At 41.8% G+C, this 13571-nt stretch overlaps 1 protein-coding gene across 11 annotated transcripts in view; it reads left to right on the forward strand.

Moving 5' to 3' along the window:
• Positions 1 to 13571, forward strand: part of SEMA4D (semaphorin 4D) — a 95775-nt gene that overhangs the window by 19775 nt on the left and 62429 nt on the right. For 9 of the 11 annotated variants that reach the window (XM_027653184.1, XM_027653191.1, XM_027653194.1 and 6 more), the window contains exon 3: positions 450 to 536. The exons of the other annotated variants lie outside the window; for them this stretch is intronic. The gene's annotated coding sequence lies outside the window, so the exon portion shown is untranslated. The remainder of the gene's footprint in view (positions 1 to 449; positions 537 to 13571) is intronic. 11 annotated transcript variants of the gene reach the window in all.

The raw sequence follows: 13571 nt of genomic DNA on the forward strand, positions 1-13571 counted from the left end.
AGGAGTTAATATGGAGAACTTGTGTTGAAAGGATTCATGGCAAGTAAGAGCAGACTTCAAGGAGTGTGGCTTTGTGAAGGAGACCTTTTTTTAAAATCTAGGTGGGACTTTGCCAAGATGTGTATGCAGCCAAAGAGAAATAGGAAAGTTTTTTCCAAATAATTTTCAGATAGTAGACTGAGTAGAGCTTTGCTTTGTAATGATGAGGCATTACGTTTCCACAAATGTACTGATGCTTGGGTTTAGCTTCCAACTTGGTAATGGGTTGGGCAGACTCATAATGAAAGAAATCTGTGCTGTAATGATGAATTGTTGCTTTTTGCTGTGGCGTGGGTACTTTTTTGGGGTTTGTGTTTTGTTTCGGTTTGTTTCTGGGTGGAATAATGGAGAAATGTGTTCAAAACAGGCATAAGACTGATTGCTGCCTGGATCTTTGTTGTGTCTCTCAGAGGTACACGCATGAAGTCTTCCTGAGCACTGCATGGGATGGGAAGGTTCCCTCTTTCTGAGGCAGCAGCACGTGTGACAGGAGGCTGGTGAGTGGTTTCTGCCCTGAGAAGGGGTTACACTGCAGAGCCTTGCATGCTGCTGCTGCAGCTGTGCTCTGTCCTTCGTTGCTCCTGCAGCTTTGTGGCTAGAGCTGCATTGTAGAACTATCAAAAAATGTAAAAGTTAGGAAAAATCCTGACACAGAGTTGGGAAGTCAGCTTTCTTGTAGCACCCCAGGCTTACAGCAGCTGATGTCCTGCCTGCCCCTTCAGTGCCCCTTCTGTTGCCTGGGACAGGGGTTGGTGGGATGGTGAGCTTCAGCTTGTCTGAGATGAAAAGATAACTTGAAGAAAAAAGTAACCCAGTGCTTCCCTGAAGAACAGCAAATTACCATAACCCCTGAGTAACACAGACCTCTGGAATGACTGAGTGAAATCCTGTGCCAAGCCTTGCCCACTGCTCTCATGTTCCCCATGCAGAAAACGGATCTCTCCTCATTTTGTTTCTAATGATTGCAAATCCCCCATGTCATCTTATTTCCAGTCTTTAATTACTCTCCCCTGTGAGAGTCTGCGCTTTTTATCGTTGATCATTAGTTTCTGGCTGCTGGATCTTTTCAGTACCTTAATAAATGAACGACCAAGCTATTCCATATCACCTTCTCCTATAAACCTGATAAACTCTTAAGTTGCTTCCATATTGGGGTTTTTTCACCTAAGTAAATGGGTTACTGTTAGAAATAGTGATCTCTGTGTACAAAGAGGTGTATAAATGTCTGTAATTTGTAGTGTTTAAATTCCAGAATATAGTTTTGAAAAAGTGAAAATCTTCAAATACTGTAAAATGAGATTATAGGAAAAATGACTGAGCAAAATCAGTAATAAATCTTGCTAGGTTTTTTTTCAGTTGATATTTCTAAATGTTTTAATTACAATGCTAAGTAATCCACCACCTAAAAGCATGATCCTAGAACAATCAACCTGATTATTTGATTTTAAGTAAACAAATAATTTTGCTGCTTTTACTTTTCTGTGAGAGGGTTGGAGAGGAAGATGAGTGGTTATGCTATTGAGCGTACTAGTTAAATATACTAGGCTGTTTACACTGTAACTAATATTAATGTTGATTAACTCTAGGAATGAATTTGTTTTTACTTAGTGTGAAGAGACAGCTATAATAGTTGCATACTATATTAAACATGAAAACAGTTTTTAAGTACAGGTAGAGTAGGAATTTTTGAACCAGCAAGTGCAGTAAAACTACCCTCCTTTTTAAAGTAGTTGTATGTTGGTAAGTTTATGTTAACTGTTAACTTGAGCTGTGTGGTCTGCTGCCTCTCCTCCTCATGAAAATAAAAGCAACATGTACCTTCGGCAAACTCAGCCTATATCTGGTTAAAATCCTGCTTTTGCTAGCTAAAGGAAGGGGAATGTTTTAAATAAAAAAAAAACAATCCTCCAGGGGAGCAGGAGAGGCTCGGGGCAGTAGTGCTCTGCTTGACAGTGTCTGTGATAGTTGGAGTCAGGATTTGGGTCCCCAGAGATACAAGGAGGAGCAAAAGCTGCTTGGTGCATTGCCTACAGGGTACACTTTAGCAGTGAAATAGACTCAGCAGCCAGAGTCTTAATTCAATTTTTCTGTATTATTTATTTAGTACAGAGAACAGTTGCTCTGTTTTTGATTGACTTTTCCCTTTTTTTTTTTTTTTTTTTTTTAATCTTACCATTAAGTCTTTCTGATCCTGGGACTAACCCTGGTAAGTTCTTGAAAAGCTTTGTAGAGAAATATGTATAAAATCATTTTAGGAGGAGGAAACCATTGCAAGCAGTTGCGTGAAACTGCTCATGCAGATGACACTGACTTGCAATGGAAACATGCACTCCTGTATTTATACCCTTAACTTCACGATGCTGATGTGCTTCAGTGGTGATTCTCAAGAGATGTACATATGCATCTCAAGTGTGCCCCTTCACAGTAGCTTTTTGTGACATACAGCCTGTTTTTTCGGTGCAATTTACTTTGGCGTTTACTCGAGTAGGTTTTTCTGTTGAAAAGGGTATTTCAGATATCCTACAGTAAGGTTTACAAAAGAGTTGCGTTTAATTGCTCAGGCTGAAGTGCTCACCCCTCCCCACTTGCACACACTCTGCCCATGAAACATGTTAATCCCCTCCTGCCCTCCCCCCATTGAAGAAGCCTGATACATTTCCTTTTGCATTAGTTAGGCCTTCTGGGAAATACATGCAGAAATAAAAGGCTTTTCTATAGCCCTTTCTCCCTCAGGAATGCATAGAAACCAGCTCCTTGGATCTGGTCCACAAACTTGAAACTTGATTTTGGTAGGGACTGGGGGGGAAGGGAAGGAAATCTATAATCCTGTGCACATGTGACTGAGAGAATCCTAATTACAAACTGAGGTAAAGGTATAGGAGCTCCTAAGGTCTCATAGTACTTTGTAAATAAGGAACATGTTTTTGGGGTTTTTTTTGTTTTTTTTTTTTAAACCTCTGTGTTGTGCTGAAGTTGTCTCCAAAGCAGGTATTTAAAACTCTTTTAGGTGTGTGACCTGTTTGTCTTTCATCTTCCTGAGCAGTGTGTACCCAGACAGTCTACAAAAAGAGGCTTATTTTGTTTACAAAGATTACTCAGGTATGGTGATGGTTTCTCAACTACCAGCAATACCTCGGACATTCTACCTTAACTATAGCAAGAAGTGGGCCCTTTCCCTTGGGGTAACTATTTATGCATACTAGTTATACATGCATGAAAACCCATGGGAAAAGGTGCTGCAGGTTTTTACAGTGGTATTGCTGTGTCAGTAGTTGATATCTGTAATGTACCACAGGCAGAAAGGCCAGGCTGAACTTGGTGTAGTCTTTACCCCTCAGTGTGTTGGGATGTACAGGAATGCCCTGCAACTTGGAGTGGGCTAGCTGTCATGTTACAAAGGACCCAGAGCTTTCAGCTACCTGTGTATCTCAGTGGCTTTTAGGGCACACAGGTGCTACAACTTTAGGAGAAAGACCTAGGGAGGAGCCAACCTGGTGTTAGCTGTGGTGGTACAGCGGTGCTGCCAGGGTAGGGAGAGTGTAAAGTGGTGTGATGGCCTGGGCACATGGTCACTCCATTTCACTGGGCATGTCATGGTGTCCATGCTGTCCTCCTCCTGACTAAAAGAGGTGTCAGTGTGACTGGAGGCATGTGAAACGTGAATACAAGCCCTTACTGGCAGGACAGTGTGGTTGCTCCCAACATATGCTTGTCTGTGGGTTCATCGTTACTATGGGCAAAACCAGAGCTGCCTCTTTCTCCTCTGTGATTATATTTATTGTTTGAATGTAGCTTGAGAATTGCACAGTAAAACTCCTATTGTGAATACATATGCAAATATCCGATGTCACCGCCTGCTCATTAAGATTAACTCAAATGCAGCAGCATTAGGGGTGTTGTACGTGTTTCAGGTGGTCATGGCATTCATGGAAGCTTGTGCCTCTTGGTGTGGGTACATCACTGCCTCTGTGTGTGCCAGAAGAAAAGCCAGCCTAAGACACTTCTGCCAACTCCTACTCCCTCTCCTTTCTCCCGTGCAGCCTCCTCAGAAGTGGCGGTGCTTAGAGGCCTGATGCTGCACCACATCAGTGCTGCTTGCTGGCGGTGTGGCACCACCAGGGACAAAGTAGCACCCACCGCTGTGGGGCCAAGAGCTGCTTCAGCTAGTTTTGCCAGCAAGAGGAGTGTCGGTGAAACCGTGGTGTGATCTGTACTGTGGTGAGCTGGAGCATGAAAATGGGCATCAACAAATTAGGGGTGAATCTGACTTGACCGAAGTGACAGTTTCTTCCAACTGATAAAAAATATTTCATAAATGCTGGCTTTGTTTCAGTTATTATCTAGTGTGGAGTTGTAGGTCATGTTCCTTGGCAGCCACCGAAGGAGGGAATTATTTTAATTCCACACCTCTCCCTGAAGCAAGAGATTATGATTTCTGTGATGATGAGTTGTCAGGTTATCTGTTCTCCCCCCAGATTTTAGAACGGGACTGCAGAGGATGGGGTGTCAGAGACCTGTTGCACAATGTCCTTTTCCTTTTGATGCTGACGTCTTCGCCTCACATTTCAGTGATCTCTGCTCCCTGACTTGTGCTATGGCTTGGTTTAATAACAGCATCCCTCACCCTGATGTCTCCAACTGGCAGTTTCTTAGAGCAAGGTGTATATTTTGTTTTCTCTCTGATTTTAGTTTCAGGTTAGCAGTTGATCCTGTTTGTGCAGGCACAGATTTTCACCATCTTGTTTACTCTCAATAGAGGTGGCATTTCGTTCTGTGGGATGTCTTGGATTAAGCCCAGACTTTCAGTGTAGAGGGAGGGCTCTCCCTAGAGAACCCAGAGGTGGTGTAATCTGGCCTGTAGGCTTTTGGGTACACTTTGCAACGCTCACTGAGATTGATTGCTGATGGATTGGGGATTGTTTTCTGTATTTTTTTTATTGTCAGTTGTTGGTGCTTTTTCACTGCTTCCATTCTGCTGCTTAAGTAGTTTCCCTAAGATTTAATATGCTGCTTCCAACCTATATTTTTTAATTATGTTCAGCAAGTTGCTGATTTTAATATGGAATAGTCATTCAGTAATGACTTTGCAGGCAGTAGGCGGTGGTTTGCTACAAAACTGTTTTGCTTTAACTCACCCATATGTGGCAGTTGCATTGGAGTTTGTTGGTCCAGTTGGCTTAATGCCAGGCTACTTATTAGGTAAGAAGGCTGAAAGCAGAAGTTTTTGTTTAATTTGAAAACTGTCCACTTTCTTTAGATTGAAACACTTTTCATAGTGTCACATAGTACATAAGCATAGCATGTGGGTAGTCTTTTTTGGGAGTACTGCTTGCTTTTGGACGGTGAAAAAATTCTGAAAGTGTACTGGAAAACACAGCTGTTTAATGACAGGGGTCTTAATTTACTCCTTGATTTAATGTTTTAATTTTTAAGTACGCAGATATCTTTCTGTACGAAAACTTGCATCATAGGGACAGTATGGTGTGCAGCTTCTTTTTAATCATCTTCCTGGAAGAATGGTTGCTATACGCATGATAGGTCTTCAGTGAAGAGTTGAAGAGTTCCTGGAGGATAAAATGTACTTAATCATGCTGAGTATGTTTATCTAGCGCTTTAAACTCCTAATTTGCTGTATTGTTTAGACTGGTTTTGTTTCAAATAACACATTTGTCTGTGGAACAGGGTTTGGACATAGGGAATGTATCTCCTTCTTTTACAAGGGCTACAGTGCTATTTTGTGTTCATGGGTCAGAAAAGTGAGTATCAACAGGGTTTCTTCAAAGCTAGAAATGGGTAAAAATTGGGGGGGATTAGTGTTGTTTGTTTGGGGGGGTTTTTTGTTTTATTTTTGTGGGGGTTTTTTGTTGGTTTGTTTTTTTTTAATTCTAGTTACAATACAAATAATTTGACAGTCAGATTCTAGGTGAAAAACCTGGGCGAGGGCTCCAAAGTACAAAATGTGAACTAATAAAAGCTGGTTTTGTGTGCTGTAGGAAAAGAGAGCTGACCCTTAATGTGAAAAACTGATCAGTTAACGTATTCAGCATGGATAAGATGCCTTTTAAGGGTCCAATAAATAAGTTGTGTCCTTTAACACTGAACAGAGCCCTTCTAAAAAATAGCTGTCCGATATTGTTCCTTAAATTATTAATGGCAAGTGATAACTGTAGACCTCCTTCCTTCTTTTGTGAGGTATCTCAGTGTCTATTGCTTTGGGACTCCCTGGCTGTGGCAGCAGTGTTGGCTTGGGGTGACCTGAGTCCTCTGAGGCAGCCAAAGGCTGACTGGGATGTGAGATGGTGTAAGAATCTAGGAGGGCTTTGACCCAAACTTTTCACCAAACAGAAGCACAACCAGGCATGCATTAAGGAGGGACGGTTGCTGCTGTGGTGGCTGGCTCTTAAAGATTGTGCCACCTGAAGGACATTAAGAGCACAGTCTTAGTTTTCTTTGTAAATTAAAGCATGGATTTATTTACCATTCTTGTGTTAAACCGTGACTTCTTTTTTTAACATCTTGATGCTAACATTTTGTCCCCCCTTTTTTGTAATCATGGGGAGTCTGGCATAGCAAGGTTCCAGTGCCTGCCAGAGGGAGCAGGCTCTGAGCCTCTGGGAAGCTTGTCCTCCATCCTTTGCCCTCTGGGTGGTTTTTGGGGGAACAGTGCTGTGTGGCAGGGTTTGGCCTGCATGGCACACGGCTGAAATGGTGGTTTGTGAGCATATGGGTCCAGGCTGGGTTCCATCCAGCACTGACAAGGGAGAGCAAACAAAACTCGGGCGCAGGGAAGGTGGGGCCGTGTCCTCCACAACAGCTTTAGTGGCCTGTGTCCTGTCTGATGTTGGCAAAGAGCCGTGAGTTGTTGCTTTGTGTCTGTAGAAATTGGATTCATCAAAAGTGGCATAAAAAAGGCAGGTTTAATGAGTAAGATGTCTTCCTAGAGGATCTGTATTTGGTACAGGGCCTCTCGTGAGAGCTGGGCTCTCTCACTTTTGGGTAGTGGTGCTGTTAGTTAATAAGGTTGTCTAGTGTGTAATGTGGGAATATTCTTTGCCCAAACTGATGTGTTTAGTCCAAATGCTAACCCATGCCACCCAGGCCATCAAGTTTCTGCAATTTTCAGGACTCATTTCCAGTGCAGTATGGGATTAGATTTTTTTTTTCTGTTACCATTTTGGTATTGATGAGCTTTTTTCTGAAGTCCTCTCAGTTCTGTAGATATAATTTAAGTATTTTTGCCTGTTTTGTTGAGGAGCTTCCTGGAGCAGACATGGTAGTCGCTGTGTTAAATCCCCATGGCTACTGCTTTCCTCATGCACCAGAATATTGAACTGAGAACTTACTGAACTTACTTAAGTAAGTCAAATTCTAAACAAAAATGGGCCCCCAAATCAGGAAGCCAGCCCGTGGAAAACACAGTGCCCTTTCTCTTCCCTTGCTACCCCCACTCTGTTTTCCTCCCTGTTGTGAACAGGGGGGGACTCACGTCTGGGAGGACAGGAGCTGGATGCAGCCATGGCCAGACAAGGCTGCAGGATGGGGGAGAGGCAAAGCTGTTTCAAGGGGCATGGTGGTGTGAGGGAACTCTGACCTCTCGGGTGTTGCACCTGGGCTGCCTCTTTGTACCCACCCCGAAAGTTTGCTTTGCTCTCATCCATGAAATGTCTAAGATTGGTTGAGGGGAAGACACTGGGTTTCTTCATTGCTTGAAGAACATAAGTGCAGATGGTAATTGATCTGAGTGATTTCTGCTGAGTGATGAAGGCGAGAGGATTGGCTTGTAGAGGATGAAAAGGGAATGAGTCAAAACATTTAATTTGGTTTCTGTAATCCCATTTGTACCCTTTCTTTTGCAAACTTTTATGTACATTTTAGCTGGTGGGAATAAGAGGATGAAGGTGGTTTTGTGTGTCTTCTAGCAGTATGAGAATTGGACTCAGACTGAAGAGAAGTGTGTCTGTACATAGTATGATCAAAGTTGTGTCGTAAGAAAAATGTGTTGTAACTGTCTCCGTAGCTTATCTCTTGTCCTTACTTAGTCAGAAGGATTTCTACCTGACATAGCTTCTTTATCCACATGAAGTGGTGTACCTTCACTCAAAAAGGAATGCATAAGTGTTTTAAGGCTTACTTCTTGCTTCTTAACCCTTGGAGTGCCTTTCCTGTGCTGAAAACTGGCTGAAGTTGCATAACTTAAGGAAACATTTTTGTGTACTGAAATAATAGCTGATTTAAAACAAACAAACAACCAACCAAACAAAAAAAAAACAAAACAAAAACAAACAAACAAAAAAACCACAAAAAACCCCCAAAAAAACAAACAAAAAAAAAACCCCAAAAAACCCAACCCAAAACCAAAACAAAACCTCAAGAAACTGTTTTACCTATCCCCCATGTGTATAACAAGAGTATCTGTGTCTCAGAAGATTATGGAGACTATAAATGCCTGCTGGAGGCTTCTCCTTTCAGTAACTCCAGAGCTGCCAAAATTGACTGGACACCAGAGGGGACTCCCTGACAGCCACCAGAGGCTGATGGTCTCAGTCATGACTTTTGGCTCTGAACCTGGTTCCTCTGAAAACATGAGGTTTTGGACAGACACTGTCTGGACGTCTCAAAAACCCAGTTCTAAAAGCCATTCCCAAGGATGAGTTTGAAAGTTTGGGAGTTTTATTGTAATGTCTTAGCCATTACGAGCTGATTCCATGTATGTTTTTAATCCGTGGTGCTTGTAATGCATATCAGTTTAGCAAGGCTCACAAAAGTATAGTTTGACCTTCTTCCACTATCTTGTTTGCCTGTGAAGGAGTACAGGATATTACCTGAGTCCTGGAGTTGATAGGTGCTAAAAAATGTTTACAGTGGGATAAATTCAAGAAGCACTACCTGTGTGGCTTAGCAAAGAAAAGGTAATGGGCATAAATGAATATATAGAGATGATGGGGAGGAAAAACAGAGCTCACTCCTTAGAGTAATGTACGTAGCACGTCGATGTTTGGGAGCTGAAGGCAGATATCTCAGGGCAGTAATAAAGGACATTTATGTAACAGAAAACTGGTAATGTGCTCTACCTCTGCAGGAGGCTGTATGTTGGGGACTGTCTGCTTTTCTAAGAGCAGATTTTCACTTCAACTGACTTGTGGAGGGGTTTAGCAGCCTCTGTTACACAGAAGAGCAAACAGATTTTCTGTGACAGCTTTGGCTTTGTTAGCTGCATGTTTTTTCCCATCCATATCTTCCCTTCTGTAAATGCCTGCCGTGTAATAATTGATCTTTGTGAGTCTCTTTTAGTGCTTACAGTCTTCTCCCCTTCTAATTCATAGCTCTTGGGTTACCTACCTCTGTGCTTTGGCTTCATACATCGTTTCATCTGTACCCTAATTTAGAAGCGGAGACGTTTGAAAGTAGGAGATATGCTGTGCTTGGGAGAATTACAGCCTACATCTACTTTTCTAAGTTCTTTTAGTTGATTTTGAAGATAGCATTAAGGCATACCTTCATAAACTTGCGGTCAAAAAAAAAAGTAATGAATTTTAAACCGTTGTTTAAAGTCTTCATCTGTCATTTTCACGAGATTATCACTTACAGGCACTTGACATCAGCCAACCCAGATCCATATTGCTAATTGAAAAACATTTTCTCCCTACGTGAATTCCTAAATCATGTGGGCTCATTACATAACCTGACACTAACAGGCTGTGATAGAATAAATCACTACCATTAGAGGCCCTTTACTTGTCTCGGCCTGTTATTACATTTTGTTCTGGGGTTCTTTCGTTGCTGGTTTCTGAAGCTTTGGATGTTATTTCGTCTATTTTGCTGCTTTTAGGAAAACTGGGATGAAACTATTTCTTTTGCTCTTGGGAGTTGGTCCTCACCTTGTGCCAGCTGTGATTGCTGTTTGTAGTAGTTGGTGCGGTTGATAATAATCACAGTTTAGAAACAGTGTTGATATGAATGTGAATCGATTTTTGTTTTTAAATGTGTTGTTATGTATTCATGGAACACCACCAGCAGTTCAAAATCTCTCTTTCGTTCCTTTATGCAAGGAACTTTCTCCTTACCTTTTTTGTCTGGTGTTTTGCAACTTCTTATATCAGATTTTTTTTTTTTTAATTGAAGAAGAACTGCCATATCACAAATGTTTTGGAAAAGGTGAAGATCTGTTTTTTGTGGTTTGTTTTTTTTTGGTTTTTTGTTTGTTTGTTTGTTTTGGTTTGGGTTTTTTTTGTGTGGGTTTTTTTTTTGTGATTCTTGTCTTATACTCAAGTGTCAAAATCTTGTATTTTGTTCATACATTTGAAAAGTTGTGAAGGAGCACTAAATATGGCGATCTGGGAGGAGGGAAGGAGAGTAAACTGTCCTTCCCAGGGAGCTATTTTGCACTGTCTTCTCTAGCTAATGACAGTGGCTAGGTGGTGTACTGTCAGACTTAAAATCTCATGGCGCTTGTGAGAGGGTGCTGTTCAGTGAACAACTATAATAGAAAACGTTAGCTTGGTTTTGTTTTGTTTTTACTGAGAGTTTTCACCTCTTCTTTCAGTGCAAGATCTTTTTTTGCTCTTAGGTTTGTTGATGAGAAGCCCTGCTACCTGCAGAAATCCTTGTTGACTGTACAACAGTCACCTTTTGTTCTCCAGTTGAATATGTAAGAGACTGACTAACAATGGTTTCCTTATGTGATGGCTCCTGAATGGCTGTTGCCTGATGGGCAAGGAAGCTGTCAGCTTTAATTAATGGACAGTCTGTTAGTACAGTTTGTTTGTTTGAACTGTGCTAGGAGGCCCATTGGTCAGTGATACACTAACCTACAGGGATATTTGTTGTCTGCCTTGGGAACCTTTCAGACTGGTCTATGAATTGCAACATCAAAAATTCACTGATGGGCAGAAAACTTAGACTTGCACCAGTAGCTGTGAATTATGATTTATCTGGCTTGAAGCCCCACTTCTGAGTGACAGCCTCAGCATCCAGCTCTTCTAGGGGGGAAGTAAGTAGGTGCCATCCATGCTTGGGCAGGGTTTTAATCACAGGCTTGATTCTGCTTCTCAGTACTGCAGTACCCACCTAAATCGATTTAGGAACTGCAGTGCTTTTTCTTTGGGACCCCATGACAGTGTACATTTATACTGAGGCAGACATACCTCTTAAAACAAAGTTTCTCATACCCATTGCTCAGGGGTGCATAGCGTGAGAATCAAAGGTTAATGAAGTGCCCCCATGTGAAGGTCTTAGTTGTATGTTAACTTTTTCTTTGGCAGCTCTAAGCTATCCTCATTATAGCTTTTGTAAAAAGCGTTCTGTCTCTGCTACAGCTGTTGTGACTGTACCATGTGTTGTGGTCAGTCAGTCACTGTTCATTGATCTGAAGGGTGCAGCTATTAATTACTCATTTTACTACCTGTTTTCTCCACCAGTTTTGCATTTAGAATCCTGTGAGATGGAAGAATTTGATTAAACATCAGGTTATTTTGAATTCGTTTATTTAAAATTGTTTCCTCAAAGAACGGTGTCTTTCTGATTTTTTTTTTTTTAATTTTTTTTTTGTTCAGGCAGCCAGCAAAGGCTGCAAGAAGTTGCATGAGGCTGAGGGCTGTGAGACTGTGTAACTGTAATGCAGTTGGTTTGTGTGGCTGCTGTACCCATTGCCCTGGGTTTGCAAATCATCCTTTATAGTACATTTTAAGTCTTCAACACGTCATGGCAAGTAAATTTTAAAAAACACACTAATAGTGCTCGTTCATCCTTTTATTGTGATATCACAATGGTGAAACCAACTTGTGGTAGAAATTGTGCTTCTGAACTTGTGGTCAGGCATTTTATCTTCTCTCCCAGCACTCAAATGACTCTTGACGTTCTGCAGTTAGTGAAATTGGAAGACAAATAAGAGTAAACAAACAGGCTTTAGCATAGATGACTTGTCCCTTTCTCTTTTTCTTCACTGCCCCGTTTTTTGGTCTTGCTGGCCATTTGTGATTGTTGCACACATCATTATGGTCACACAGTGCTGAAGCATTGTGTCTGTGCCACAGGTTGCTGTCTTCCATCAGCCTGGGAATGGAAGAGGACTGTGAAAGAGCTGCCATTCAGTGATTTTTATTTATTTATTTATTTATTTTAATCTTCTGGGAGCAGCTCACATTGAGGCTGGGGGTAAGAAAAGAGTGATGGAGTCTGAGCATCCCCCATACACTGCTGCAAAGAGAGGCTCTGGAGGCAGCTGAAGCCCATGCTTTCTCCCTGCTTAGGGGACTGACACAAGGTATGGGATGGGAGGAGAGCAAAGGCGGCGTGATCTGCGTTAGGTCCTGCTATTCCTGACTCCAGATTTTCTGCTCTTTAGTACAGCTGTGTTACAAGCTCTGACATGTTATCAGTACTGTTGAAGATCAGAATCCTTTAGCTGTGTGTGGCAGGTGTGTTTCAGGGACACTCATGTTGCTGTTTTTCAAGTGTGCTCCTGTGTGTGTGTCACAGGAGCACAGCTCGTGCATTTGCACTTGTGTTTTATTCGGTCCCCTGACATCAACACGGGGCTTCCAGAACCTGCCTGGCCCAGCCTTTGGTTATGCTTCTCACCTTCTCTGGAGCTCAAACACAAGTTAACACAGGACTTCAGATAGAATAGGTTGGTATTTTGCAGTGTTTTCTCATCCTGGGAGCCTGCTAACCCTGTGCGCGCTATGAGCTCACAAGACGTGCTTCAGAGTTTATGTCAAATCCCTGGTGCAAGTGCCAGAAGGAAAATTAAATAAAAGAGATTCAGAAGATAACCAAATGCAATTACAAATTGAGGACACAGGTGCATCACTGGAAACCCCAGCTTGTGAGGAACACATGAAAGATGCTTTGTTCCATGGCAGCAACTGGTCTAGTAGATTCCAATGTGTTTTCTCTAGTTGGCAGAATTTCAGTCAAAAGCTTAACACCTCCCAAAACTGTAGTTCTGCGCAGGGAAGGAGACAGCATATTTTTCTTGAAAATCTGCAGTTAAATGAGCTTTCACTTTTTCCCCTGTATTAGTATTAAAATTTGTCTGGCTCTGAATGTAGCGAGCTACGTTCAGAAACTGATCTGGCTGAAAAGTAATGTCACGCCTCCATTTCTCCCTGTACAAGCAAATGGCCTAGTTTTTCATCTAGGTGAGTTTCTTGAACCAACCTAAACTTCAGTGTTTTCATTTGTCTCTTAAGAACAAAGGAAAAAGACCCTGTGAACATGTATCTTTCTGCATCTCTCGTACTAGTATATGTGTACATACGTACTGCTGTGTAAGTGTCACTCCAGGTACCATCAGTCTAGTGGTTGTATAAAGTCTGTATTTTTCTGCTTGTTTGCCTGGTCGTGTTCTTCTGATCCCCCAGGTGATGACATTTTGTTCCTGGTTGGTGGAGGTGGAAAGAAACCTGTGTCTGCTACTGACAAGTCTTTGCATCTCCATTAATGCACTGCTAATATTTGTTCAAATTGTTTTCTGTCTCTTCCCTGACACATTTCAAACAAGTGAGTTTGGGGTCTTTTCCGAGGAAGCA

This window comes from Corapipo altera, unplaced genomic scaffold (assembly GCF_003945725.1).
Source record: "Corapipo altera isolate COAL_440 unplaced genomic scaffold, ASM394572v1 61305, whole genome shotgun sequence".
Taxonomy (NCBI): Eukaryota; Metazoa; Chordata; class Aves; order Passeriformes; family Pipridae; genus Corapipo; species Corapipo altera.